Genomic DNA, 12,751 nt, shown 5'->3' with positions numbered 1-12,751 from the left:
AAGAAAGAAAGAAAGAAAGAAAGAAAGAAAGAAAGAAAGAAAGAAAGGAAGGAAGGAAGGAAGGAAGGAAGGAAGGAGGGAGGGAGGAAAGAAAGAGAGAGAGGGAGGGAGGGAGGGAGGAAGAGTGAATGAATAAAAAATTTAAGAAAACCCTGAGCCTCCCTCCTCTGTCCACAGGGGTGTTGGGAAGCTTATCAAACTTCTCAGGTGTAAAGCTCCCTCCCTCCTGCCAGGGCCTAGAGCAGAGGTGCAGGCTCTACCTGTGATGGAAGAGGTAGACCCTCCCACCCTGCCCTTCCCCGTGGAACCCTCCAGGGGCTCGGCCTGGCCCTGTGCTAGAAGCCTCTGCCCTCGAGAAGATTGCCCCACTTAGCAAGAGAGACAAACGCCCCCCATACCCGGCTGGCTGCCACAGTCACTTGGTGTCATCTGCTCAAGGCCAAGCAGAGGAGGCTGGGGGCTGGGCATCTGAGAGAAGGACACCCCGCAGAACCCTAAGGCCCTTCCAACCCAAGGGCAGACTAAGCGCCTTTGGAAATGCTGGCTTTCAGGCGCGGGGCCCGAGCAGGCTTAGGAAGCCGCCCTCCTCCAGCTCGTTCTCAAACACGCAAACGTCCTGGCTACAGTACTTGTCAAATAACTACTTCATGTGTAGCTGAGTTACATTAGTGAAGGAGGGGGGGACAGGGAGGTCACAAGGGGCCAGCGATGAGGAGGAAAGTCACCGCGATGAGCGCATTCCAAGGCCTCCTCGGGGACGGGAGTGGAGACCTCGGGAGCTAGAGCCGGGATTTCTACATCAAGGTAAGGCCACAGAATGGGTGGTCCTACTGGGAAAACCCTCCCTCTCACTGCCCTGAGGAAGCAGGAGTGAGCAGCCTCTTGCAGTAACTCGTGGAGGACCCCAAGTCTGCTGTTCCCACCTGTGCTGCACGCTCATGCAAGGCCTGGATGCACACACCATCCCCTAACTCCGGCTGAGGTTGGAGCATCCCCTAGAGCCCGAGGATAAAGCGCCCCATAAGTGAGGCGACCACACGCTCTGGTTTGTCCGGGACAGTCCTGGCTGACCTCTTTTGTCCTGGAGTCCTGCCTGGTTTGTCATTGTTTAATGGAGTGTTAATAAGCATTGCTCTAAAAGAAGCCAGGATGCGACTGGTGCCCTTCCACTTGGGCTTCCAGCTCCTGCCAGCTTCTTTTGTTTTTTTTAACATCTTTATTGGAGTATAATTGCTTTACAATGGTGTGTTAGTTTCTGCTTTATAACAAAGTGAATCAGCTATACATATACATATATCCCCATATCTCCTCCCTCTTGCATCTCCCTCCCACCCTCCCTATCCCACCCCTCTAGGTGGTCACAAAGCATCGAGCTGATCTCCCTGTGCTTTGCGGCTGCTTCCCACTAGCTATCGATTTTACATTTGGTAGTGTATATATGTCCATGCCACTCTCTCACTTTGTCCCAGCTTACCCTTCCCTCTCCCCGTGTCCTCAAGTCCATTCTCTACGTCTGCATCTTTATTCCTGTCCTGCCCCTAGGTTCATCAGAACCATTTATTTTTTAGATTCCACATATATGCATTAATATACAATATTTGTTTTTCTCTTTCTGACTTACTTCACTCTGTATGACAGTCTCTAGGTCCATCCACGTTTCTACAAATGACCCCATTTCGTTCCTTTTTATGGCTGAGTAATATTCCACTGTGTATATGTGCCACATCTTCTTTATCCATTCATCTGTTGATGGACACTTAGGTTGCTTCCATGTCCTGGCTATTGTAAATAGAGCTGCAATGAACATTGTGGTACATGACTCTTTTTGAATTATGGATTTCTCAGGGTATATGCCCAGTAGTGGGACTGCTGGGTCATATGGTAGTTCTAATTTTAGTTTTTTAAGGAACCTCCATACTGTTCTCCATAGTGGCTGTATCCATTTACATTCCCCTGCCAGCTTCTTGGTGTGTGAGTCACGTGTGCAGTGAGCAAGTTTTCAGTAAACTTGAGGCTAAATCCGGAAGATGACGAGGGCTGACCTGCCACTCCTTCCCAGGCCTTTCCTGTCTCAGGGTAACCCTCTCAAGGACAGGGTTTGCGGCTCTCCCGGGGATGCTGAAATGCTCGCGGACACAAGCAACTCAGGAGAGCTGACTCCCCCCGGCTGGGGTGGTGCAAAGGGACAGACTCAGTGTTGCTGATCCAGTCGGTGATGCTGTGGCCTGCAAGAGGCATAAGGCCACAAGGCCACTGGAGAGCCAGTGGGGGACGGGGAGTGACAGGCGAAGGGCGTATTCGCGACATGCGGGACCTCAAAGGCAGGAGTCTTGCTGAAGGGCTCACAGGCAGTAGTCGGAGCAACTTTGCCACTTACTGGATGGTGTAAACCTACAGTTATTTATCATAGTGTTTGCAATTGCACTGTCACTTTTCAACGACCCTTAGAAGCAATGAGCCTGACAATAAAAGAAAGTGCATAAGTAATGAAAATGTAAAGATCTTGACTTTCTCTTTTTCAAGAAAGTTAACGATGAAATGGTAACATGCGCAAATGCTTCTCTGCATTTACCATCCACCCTGAGAACTGTAGCAGTGTTATCGACTATATAAAAAACAAGCCACGGATCCACTCCAGAATCATCAGCATCTAACTCAAAGGTCAGCATTAACTCTTTAAAAAGACTGTAGAACCCAGGTCAGACATTATTCAGTGTGGTTCTGTGAGGGGTATTTTGCACGAGGTTAACATTTGAATCTGTAGACTGAGTAAAGCAGACTGCCTTCCCTAATCTCCACAGCATGTGGCCTCATCCCATCCGCTGAAGGTTTTAATACAACAAAACCCTGACCTTTTGAGTAAGAGCAAAAGGATTGGAGGGATATAGAGGCTGGAAGAAGGGAGACCGGGAAGGAGGCTCTTCAAATAATTCAAGCCAAGTATAAGATTAACTGTCAGGTATGCAGTACACAAATATTTAGTAAGTACCTACTGTGTGCTAGCAACTATTCTGAGCCTTGAGAATACTGCACCCAGCTGTAAAAAAGTCCCTGCTCATGAAATTTATAATCTGGTGGGGAGACAGAAAGTCAATGAGGTAACAAGCAAATATTTGATGTGACACGTGGCAACAAGTTATATGAGTTGGACACATGCTCTGTGCTTACACTTGTAAGCACTTGACATGTAGTAACATGTTATTTGCATGACAACCCTGTGAAATGCATACTATTATTATCATCACCATGTTATAGATGAGAAAAATGATGGGCAGGGGCTGGATAACACCAGCCAGTCTAGACAGAGCTCATACTCTTCACCTCCCTGTGTTACTGCCTTTCAAGTATTGGTGGCCTGGCAATGGCAGGGAGTGGGGAGAAGTCCACAGGCAGGGGCCATCCTCTCCCCAGACCAGGCATTCTGAGCCCCTCGGCCTCCCCCCTCTCTCCTCCATGCTGACAGCTCCTGAGCGTTCATGCCTTTTTGCCAGCTGTCCCCCTGCCAGCCTGCAACTCCTTTGAGAGCCAGGAGCCATTGTACCTCTGTTGTGTCTTCTTAGACTTTCACATGTTGTCAGGCACATTGTATGCGTGTAGACCAGAGAGCATTGCCAAAGACCACCTGTTCAGCAAAGAGTGGCTGCGTGGATGGAGTAGAAAAGGAGAACCACGATGGGAGAAGCACTTTAAGGGCACTCATGCTGTGCACGCTGTGTTCTCTGGTTTTTCTGGGGTCTTCACTGCTGCACGTGGGCTTTCTCTAGACAAGGCGAGCAGGGGCTACTCTTCGTTGGGGTGCGCGAGCTTCTTACTGTGGTGTCTTCTCTTGTTGCGGAGCACGGGCTCTAGGCACACGGGCTTCAGTAGTTGTGGCTCACGGGCTCTAGAGCACAGGCTCAGTAGTTGTGGCGCACGGGCTTAGTTGCTCCACAGCATGTGGGATCTTCCCGGACCAGAGCTCGGACCCATGTCCCCTGAATTGGCAGGTGGATTCTTAACCACTGCGCCACCAGGGAAGTCCCATGTGTTCTCTGTTTTAAAGGGGAGAACTGTTTTATCGATAAGACATTGGAATTTTCAATAACAGGTGAGAAATCAAGTTCCCAACCTTCTTGGCCAGGATACTCAGAGTAGAGCAGGCTCCCCGTCCCTGATCCTCCTCACAGAAACTCAGGTACAGGGCTAACAACAGAAATATTGACGTCACCTTACAGGCACCTGGCGCCTAAAGGCTCACAAAGTAGCCCTCCACTTCAGTGGACATTTACAGTTTCGACTGCCCAGATCAACAGCTCCTTCTCTGAAAAACTGTCCTCCACCTCCTGCACCAACCAGGTGTTTCTGATGGAGGCTCCCAGGCATAGTGCCTCCCTCCCTGGCCAAAGGATGAGCATGTTCCCCAAGTGGACCAATCCTAGTACTCCATTGCCCTCGGCCACAGTGATTGGGCCAGGCATGGGCACATGACCCAAGCTAGACCAATCAAAATACTCCATAGTCACCCCACCCACCACACCCCCAGCCATGGTGATTGATTCAGGTGTTTTTCTACCTAGAGCTGGCAGGGTTCCCTCCCTCTAGGTATGAGGCTGTAAGGATTCTAGGAGGCTAACATTCTAGTAGCTGAGATCCCTGGCTGAGAGAAGGAAGACACCGTGCAAAGGGAAGCAGAAAAAAAAGAGGAGAGATTGATTGAGAGATTGCTCCTTACCGATCACCTGGAGGCAGCTCCACCCCGTCAGTGGTTTGAGCCAATGTGCACACACCCATTATCTGACTGAGGTCAGCAAGCCGGCGAGGCAGGGAACGCTTCTCCCATGACAGATAAGGAAACTGAGGTTCACACAGCTGAGATGATTACTCAAGGTCACTTGACTAACAGGGGGCGAAGCCACGACAGATGCAGCACAACTCCAGCCTTGAGATGAGAGCTTTTGTCTCATCTATTGCCTCAAAAGGCACGGTCCCTGTAGCCAAGACCACTGCCCTGCCCACAGGTGTAATGGCTCTTGGGTATAAGTCACACTTTTTGCTCTGGACTCTGAGCCAGAACACAGTATCTACTCTTAGATGGAAGACTATTCAGGGTCCACGGGACAGAACCTCTTCTTTGGGAACTTGGACCCTCAAAGTCCAGTGGAGGATTTAGGCAGCAATGAACTGAATTTACCCATCGCTATTATCCTCTCTTCAGAAAACATCCACCCCAACAGCAACGTCATCATACCCTGCTTGTTCAACAGGGTCTCGGCCATAAAATGCATTAAGTGCAAACCTCTGTCAACCGTTCATGTTTTATTATTATAACTCCTTACAATGCTACTTTGAAAATGTCCTCCAAAGAACCCAAAGGGCTTTCTGACATTTTCTGTAAAGTTCTTTTACACCTACTCCAAAGCTTGAGAAACCAGAGGCCATTCCCAGTGCCCACATTTTTGAAATGAGGGGCAAGGTAACCCTTGTGACCTTTCTGAGCCCCCTGCCTACTCCAACCTTCTGAGAACACGGCAACGTGATTCCCAGCCTAGGTTCCAGGAACATACTTTCCTGAACCTGCTACAATGAGACTGTATTCTCCAGGCCCCATCATCCCAGAAGAGTTTCTTAGGAGGCTGCTCTTCCTGTGGGTTTCAGAGTTCCAGCAGAATCTGCAAGTGTCACCTCCATGACCTCTGAGCAGAGGAAGTGGCACAGCTAGAAAGAACCTCTCATGTAAACCGGCCTTAGGTGTTTCCTTCTGGAGGACTCCAAGTACCTCTAAAGCTTTGGGAATAATTTAGACCAGACAGGCGGACAAAGGCTTTGGAACTTTTCTAGCAAAAGGGTAGAGCTGTTGGTGAAAGGTGGGCAGCGCTGCTCAAGATTCTTTGCAAGAAGCACTAACCTGGCCCAGTGGCTACTGTCTCCAGGACAATGCCAGTTGGAAATCTTAGCGTCCAGAGGAGACTCACTTTCAAACTCTGAACCAGGAGATTGCTGGTGACTGGGACTCAAAGCCTGGAATTAACACCAGCCTGCAGGTGCGGCTGAGAGAGCCTGACAGCTTCATGGAGTAGCCACTGCCCACGTGCTGAGAAGGGCACTAGACGGTCAGCTTCTCAAAGGGCCGTGTCACTCTGGACATCTCTTGTGGGCCACCTCCCATTCTCGCGGCCTCACTTCTGATTCCAGCCGAGGCTACAGCAATGGTTCCATGCCACTTTGTCCACTTTGTGCTGACAGTACCTAACTCCAACATATGCCAATGTCCTCTGCTTCCTGCCCCGGGACTTCTCTCATGTCACAGCCTGAGGCACTGTCAGGAACCCGCGTGGCATTCACACACTCACATCCTGGAAGTGTGGGGGGACTGAACATCCCATGGACCCCTCCGGCCAATAGGAGGGGGAACCCATGTCTAAATGCTTCACCCTTTCATCCCTCAGGCAGACGATTCTGAGACACAATGTTTGGGGCTCCTCAGACGGTCCCAGTGGGCTCAAGTACTAGTCACCCACTGTGGTGGACAACTCAGGGACACACCTAAATATCGACTTTCCTTCCTCTGTCTTCCCCCTTTGGTCTTCATTTCTGCTGTCTGAGGTCACTTCTCAAAGAAACTGTATACTGCAAGCAAACCTTTGTCTTAGGTTCTGTTTTTGAGAGGAGCATAGGCTAAGACACGTCTTTATCTTTGGGTTCCCATAGACCAGCACTAGCTCTGAAGTTTCAGTGATGATTGCTGTGTAACAAACTATCCCCAGACCTAGTGGTTTAAAATAACAACAATCAGGGCTTCCCTGGTGGCGCAGTGGTTGAGAGTCCGCCTGCCGATGCAGGGGACACGGGTTCGCGCCCCGGTCCGGGAGGATCTCACATGCCGCGGAGCGGCTGGGCCCATGAGCCATGGCCGCTGAGCCTGCGCGTCCGGAGCCTGTGCTCCGCAGCGGGAGAGGCCGCAGCAGTGAGAGGCCCGCGTGCCGCAAAAACCAAACAAACAAAAAAAAACAATCAGGATTTTGCTATAGGGGCAGGGTTCACGTGGACTGCTTACTTGTCTCTGTTCCACATGGCATCAGCTAGAATAGCTCAACTGGGGCTGAAGGAGCCACTTCCAAGATGCTTCACCTCCATGGCTGGCAGGTTGGTGCTGGTTGTTGGCTGGGAGCTCAGCTGAGACTATTGACTCAGAGCCCTAACCCTCCTCCACACGGGCCTCTCCGTGTGGCTGCCTGGGCTTCCTCACAAGCTGGGTTCCAAGAAGGAGGAAGTGGAAGGTGACAGTCGTCTTAAAGCAGAGCATCACTTCTACTGTATTCTATTGGTTAAAGCAGTGTTAGATCCAGCTCAGAATCACGGGAGTGGGAAAATAGACATGCCTTTCAGGGAAAGGAGTGACAAAGCATTCTTAGCCAACTTCGATCTGCCACATTGGCACAGAGCGCTAGATAAATGAAGAGTTAAATAAATAGTTAATTACAGAAGCAAATTCATTAATTAATGCTACCAGCCATTATTCAACAATTACTATTCCTCCCACCCACCCGTATAGCCAGTGTCACTCTACCTGAAATTTGAGAATAAAGTATCACCTTTATTTATTTGAGACCAGGAAGCTCTTTGACCTCAGAGTCACGGAACAGCAGAGCTGAAGGGATCCTAGGGGTACCTACTTCAGCCACCTCATAGTACAACTGAGGAAAATAAGTCCCAGGGAGAGAAAGGGATTTGCCCAAGGTCACCATCATGGTCATTGGTGATGATACCAACCCAGGGCTCACATTTCCAGCCCAGACCTTCCCAGCACACCGGAATGCTGGGTGAAAGGGTGCAGGAAGGGCTGCCTTCTCCCTGCCTTTGAGTCTTTGTACCCAGAAATGCCACAATCCAATCTACTGTGAGCGTGAGAGTGAGCCTGTGAAAGGGCTGAGGTGCCAGCATGGAGGAGGAACTCAGACTGGAACCATTAAGACCTCCAGGTACAGCTTGGCCTGCTCTACATTTGCGCCCATCACGACCACATGGCCCAACCAAGCACGCTGGTTACTGCCCCATTTCAGGAGCATTTGTGGAACCCCTGGAATGTGCGAGACACAGAGGAGACTGCAAAAATAGCCCCATGAAGGGCATCTCTAACTTAATAACGAGTACCTACCAGGTGCCAAGCACCTTATTTCATTGTCGTCATTTTACAGATGAGACAACTGAGGCTCAGAGGAGTCGGAGAACTTACCTATTGTTCCCGAGCTAGTAAGTGACCTGCTGGGGTTCAAACCCAGGCCCCTCACACCTAAACCTAAACGTCTATCTTTCTCCCTAAATCAGCCATCACACTGAGGTGACCCCTGCCCTCTAGCGGGCTGCATCTAGAGGTAAGCCCAAAACAGCTGGTACCCAGTCCATAGGGCACTGCGTGACCAAGGGCAACGGCCCACAGGCATGCAGGTCATGGAAGAGGCAGGACTCGGGCAGGAGGGACCTCGGGACCCTGGAGGGCACAGGAGGGCAGGCCTCAGGGACAGGAGGCACCTGAGCCAGGGCTCCTGCTGGGAGGAGGGTGATGGTTAGAGTGGGCAGTGGTGTTGGAGGGCAGGCTGGCTGGTGGAATCTGGGGCTTGGAATGTCTGTGTATGTTGGGGCAGAGGCCTGGGGGAGCTCCTGGACTCCAGGTTCAAAGGGGAATGAGGGAGCCTGTCTTGAAGCTGCGTTTGCACAGTGACCCTACTGTTTTTTAATTGCTTGTGCACCAAGGTGCCCTCCAATAAGCCAGTCTGGTGCAGACCAGGGTTGGGAGGGGAATATGGAAATGGGCCCTCGGTGTGAGGCTGGGACTTTTGAGCCGTGTTCCCAGGAGGGAAACACCGTGATTCTCAGATGGGCAGTGACAGGATGAAGTCAAAAGAAAAGTGCACATTTTTTAAGTGCCGCCTTCGAGTCATTTGATGACAGCCTGGAATTTTGATCCACCCATCCAACCTGTGTGTTGGGGGGCTCTCAGGATTCCCGTTCTTCCAGCTGAGGAAACTGAGGCTCAAGGAAGTGGAGTGACTCACCCTGGACCTCACAGGCAGCAAGTAGGGGAGCCGAGAGCTGGCCCGAGGCCCTGACCTCTGCGCACACTTTCTCCCCCCAGGCAGCAAGGGACAGGAAGACCATGCCCTGCACAGTCACAGTAAGGCTGGGCCGAGGGACACACACAGGAAAAGGCCACCCCAAAGCCACTGGGCCTTTTCTGGCAGAGCAGGCGCCCCAGGACTGGGGCACCCCTGGGTCTTTGCCCTCCTTCACAGGAAGAGAGGTTTCCACCCTGAGCAGGACGGTGCATGTTAGAGGCCGGGCGGCAGCCCTGGGCCCGGGCCGGTTCCCAGCAGTCGGGGAGGCTGGGCAAAGCTGCTGAGTCACGGCACAGCCTCGGACAAGTCACTTCCCCCCCGCCCCGGGCACCCGGCCTGGCATTGCAAGTGGGAATCCTGGTGGCCCGCACCTGGGCCCCAGGGGCCTTCCCACCGGAGCCAGCTGTCAGCTGGTCCAGTGGGGAAGGGGCGGATGACACAGGGGAGCAGGGAACACGTCGTTTGAGAACTGACGTTCAGTGGCAAGTAGAACCCACATGTAGAAAGTAAACATGTGGCTACTGACCTTTGTGGCAAAAAAGCCCCACACACCCTTGGGCGATGGGAACATGCCCGGGAGAGAGTCCTGGGGTGACAAGGCTTCTGAAAACGGGCACAGCTGAGAGCCAAGACACCCCAAAGGTGGAGGTTGTACACCTCACTCCTCAATGTAAGGAGCCCGTGAACTGCTCTCCAGTCGAGGAGAGGGGTCCTCATTTAGGGTACCTCAGGCTCGCTCAGCAAACTGCGGGGCATCCGTGGGGTCTGGTAACATGGGGCACAGAAACGTGGCTTCTAGAAGCGCCCACAACAGAGTTCATCACCTGTTCAGAGGCATGCACTGCTGCGGAAATGTATTCAGGCTACAATGTTCACTTTTTTAAAAAGCGAGTTTACAAAATGATGTAATCTCGATATTCTGAAATAAAGTTTAAAAATGTATGTGTGAGCACACACAAAAACCTAGGGAAAAAAAAAAGCCTAGAAGGAATAGAACAAAAAATAATAAAAGGTTTTTAAATTAGACCTGGAAAAGATAACTTACCAAAGGGCTAGATTTACTTCCAAAGAGAACTTAGCATCCTTATTACAATAGAATTAGCTGCCGACTCCTTACTTTGATAAATCCTAACACTGACCATTAGTGTCAGCCCCCTAGATCTGTCCCCTTGGGGTGAGAGAAGAAGCTATCCCGAAGTCTTTTATATCAGGCCTTGGAAAGTCATGATGTGTGTGTATATGTGTGTAATATGTATTCCTGTATGTGTGAGTGTGTGCAATATATGTGTGTGATATATGTGTATGTAATATATATGTGTGGTATATACGTGTGTAATATGTACATGTAATACATATGTGTGTGTGTGTGTGTTATCAATCAGCTCCCGACATGTAGCACCAATTTTCTTCCTGATCTGCTCTGGTGGGGACAAAATCACAAATAGTTTTCATTCCTGACAGATGGCCAAGGGTGGGGCATGGACACAGGCTAAAAGGTGGCAGACAGCCAGTGGAGAATTAAATTTTTCCAGCAATCATCAAAAGGTGACTGCATCAGGAATTTATCCCTCACCATTGAGCATCTCCTGAGCTTCTGTTTATTACCATAATCTGAAAGCTCTTGACATAAGCTAGTACCAATTTACAGGTAGAAAGACTGAGTCCCACAGAAATGAAGTGACTTGTCTAAGATCAAACACTGAGCAGAGGGGGGACCAGGAAGTGTTCGAGCCCTGAGTAGATTCTGTCATCTAGCAGACACTGATGGGGCACCTACTGTGTGCCTGGCACGAAGTAGCCCCCATGGAATCAAAGATAAATAAGATGCCCTTTCCAGATAAATTCGTTCCCAGACTAGCGGGAGGATAGAGGCTCGAAAACAGAGGTTGCATCATCACACCCTCGGTACTGTGTGAGAGGGCTGTGGTAATATTCACACACCCTCTGGGGCTGAGGGCCGGGGGAAGGCGGGTCGGATGGGTGGAGGATGTGTGGAAGAGGCTATCTGAGATGGGGAACATTCAAGCTGGGTCTTGAGACATGAGTAGCAGTCCACAGAGTGAAGATGCTGGGAAGGGCATTCCAGCCCGAGGGAACAGCCTATGCAAAGGCACTGGGGGGGTGCGGAAATCTGCTGTGCCCAGAACACAGGGTGTGCTGTGGGGAATGAGTCAGGGGAGAGGTGGCTGCCAGCTGGACTGGGGCCTGAATGTCCCTCTGAGAGGTCCGAGCTCCGCTTTGCTGGCGATACCAGGCAGGCAGAAGCTGGCCCCAAAGGGTGACATTTGCAGATCTTACGGGCCCTCCAGCTGGACTGGATGGGGGGAGGCTCAGGGCGAGAGCCAGGTGACTGTGGCGAGGCCCGGGAGAGGACAGTAGTTGTGGGGTGGGGAGGATGGAGCCTGGGAGTCCCCCTGGGCCACAGAGGGCCCAGCCTCCCTTGGGAGACCAGCTGCAGTCTTCACACCTGGTCCTGACGGGAGGGGTGCTCCTGGGTGTCAGGGTTATGTGAGGACCTGCCAGGCTGAGCTCAGACAACAGAGGCCTCTTGCCTCACCCTGAGCGGCCCAGCAGCCTGTGTGGAGAGGTAGAGAGAAGCGAGAAGGGATGATGAGGAGGGACGTGTTCAGGGCCCGGGTGCGGGAGCCACACCCCCAGCACAGATGTGTGCAGCTCAGGGGAACCCCGCCCCAGGACCCCCACCACTGCCACCTCCCTAGAGACCACTCCCATGCTGAGGCCAGAAGCAGAGAGGAGGGGCACACTTCTCTTTTCCTTGCTCCTTTTCAGAGGCTCAGAGAACCAGGGTATTCTAGCCCCTAGAAACTCTCAAGTCTGGACTCCTAATTTACAGAGGCCCAGAGACGGAAAGTGACTTGCCCGAGGTCACACAGCAGACAAGTGGCTGGGCCAGCCCTGCAGAGCATAAAATGGAAAGGCCTAGACCCCAGTCTTCCTTCCTTCACCCACCTCTCCTATCTGCAGGCCTCCCATGACCAGGCGACCCCAGATCAGAGGACGGCACAGCCCAGGCAGCTCGGGTGGCCCTGTGCCATCAGCCAGGCTGCGAGCGGTCTCGCTGCCCAGGGAATCCCCCCACCTTCCTCTCCGTCGCCCACCAGCTGTTCAGGCTCAGCTGTGGTAGGTGGATGCTCACCCCAGGCGCAGTCGAGAGACAGCCCGTCCTCCTGGGCAGGAACTGGGAAGGGCAAGTTTGTCTCCACCTCCATTGGCGGGATCCCCATCTCTGCTTACCAGCGACGGGGCCTTAGCCCCTCTTTGCCCCACCTGAGCATCAGCTCCACCTGTGAAAGGGCATAATCACACCTACATCGGAATGGCTGCAATGGTCACGCGAAACACCAGATGCAGCAGGGCTTTGTAAATAACTGTGCCCCCAAATGTGAAGGATGGAGTGCTGCCCGCACGTCCTGTGTGCCCACTCGGGGATCTGTCAACGCCTATGCACATGTTTTCTCCAAGGCGAGCACATGTTCACCTGTGCTGGGCCTGAGATGCTCCCTTTGGGTGCTTTTATTCACCGAGAACCGGCTTCCCGATGAGGGTGGGGGGGGCGCCTTTGTCAGGGGCCTGGGAAGCAGGTCTGGGCGTGAGTAAGGAGGTGCATCCCCAGTTTGGGGCCGGACTGCCCGGGGCAG

The sequence above is a fragment of the Monodon monoceros genome, unplaced genomic scaffold (assembly GCF_005190385.1).
Source record: "Monodon monoceros isolate NGI ecotype Baffin Bay Population unplaced genomic scaffold, NGI_Narwhal_1 Super_Scaffold_5, whole genome shotgun sequence".
NCBI lineage: Eukaryota > Metazoa > Chordata > Mammalia > Artiodactyla > Monodontidae > Monodon > Monodon monoceros.
The sequence above is the reverse complement of the archived record's forward strand: the minus strand, read 5'-3'. Positions refer to the sequence as shown.